At 47.3% G+C, this 1,278-nt stretch overlaps 1 non-coding gene across 1 annotated transcript; it reads right to left on the bottom strand.

Annotated features, from left to right (window-relative positions):
* Positions 1–475: 475 nt before the first annotated feature.
* Positions 476–582, bottom strand: LOC125370232. The gene has a single exon (XR_007216206.1). It is a non-coding gene; the product is annotated as a small nucleolar RNA R71 (small nucleolar RNA).
* Positions 583–1,278: the final 696 nt, after the last annotated feature.

Genomic DNA, 1,278 nt, shown 5'->3' with positions numbered 1-1,278 from the left:
CGATCCGGAGCGATCCCTCGGACTCTTAAGGAAGAGGTTGCAATTAGAAGAGGAGGAGATTGAGGTTGAGGTACCTGTGGATAGACTAGACACGATGGAAAACCATGACCCCCGTGCCAGCGATCGAGGGCGATGTGAGTTTGCTCGACCATCTTTAGATGGGAAAAGAAACGTATAGTCGGTATACATGGCGACAATAATTTTGAGATAAAGGCCAATGTTATCCGGATGATCCAGTAGCGTGCAATTTGGAGGATTGCCCAGCGAGGATCCCAATGCACATATCTCCAACTTTTTGGAGATTTGTGACACATTCAAGATAAATGGAACAACCGATGATGCCATTAGGCTGAGATTGTTTCCATTTTCCTTGAGGGATGAGCAAAGAGATGGCTCAATCTCTTCCTGCAGACGATCACTACCGGAAGGCGTTGAGAAAATTTTATATAAGTATTTTCCTCCCGCTAAAATTGCTAAACTTAGAAATGACATATCTTCTTTTGTGCAGTTTGATGATGAAAGCATGTATAATGCATGGGAGAGATTTAAAGATCTTTTGAGATGCTGCCCACATCATGGATTGCTAGTGTGGATGCAGTTCGGACCTTCGTGGGTTGAACCTTGCAACGGCGGCGATGGTGGATCTGCAGGTGGCTACGGGCCATGGGCAAGAAGCGGCGCGCAAAACGATAGAAATGGCCATGAACAACTATCGTTGGCAATCCTCTAGAGCCGACCGGGGAAGACAGGAGTAGTCAACCAAGTGGACTCTCTGAAACAACCTTGGCGGCTCAAGTGGAGCTTCTAGCCAAGAAGATCGACCAACTGGATTCATGGGGAGGTATGTTTGCTTCATCCTCTACTACTTTTCCATCTAATTCGCTATGTCTTCCGATGTTGAACAGTTAATTATAGGGGAATGCCCAAGGCAGGCAGAATCGATCCTTACAGAATACATACAACCTTGGGTGGCGCAATCATCCCAACTTCAGTTGGAGGAACAATAACCTCGGTCCACGGTTTCGAGAGACTTCATCGACGAGCCAGAACATTCGGCCTACACAGCTCCTCCTCTACCGAAATGAAGTCAAATTTAGAGGAGCTTATGATGAAGTTTGTGACGTCTACGGAGATGAGGTTCAAACGATAGTGCACTTAGGAACCGGCAGTCTCGATTCGAACTTGGAGACCCAGATTGGCCAAATCTCTAGATGTTGTCTAAGAGCGGAAGCAAGAGCCTCCCGGCACCACCGAGTCTAACCAGGGAGCACTGTGACG

Source organism: Ricinus communis, chromosome 5, assembly GCF_019578655.1.
Source record: "Ricinus communis isolate WT05 ecotype wild-type chromosome 5, ASM1957865v1, whole genome shotgun sequence".
In the NCBI taxonomy this organism is placed as follows: domain Eukaryota; kingdom Viridiplantae; phylum Streptophyta; class Magnoliopsida; order Malpighiales; family Euphorbiaceae; genus Ricinus; species Ricinus communis.
Note: the sequence above shows the minus strand (reverse complement) of the source record. Positions and strands in the feature narration are given on the sequence as shown.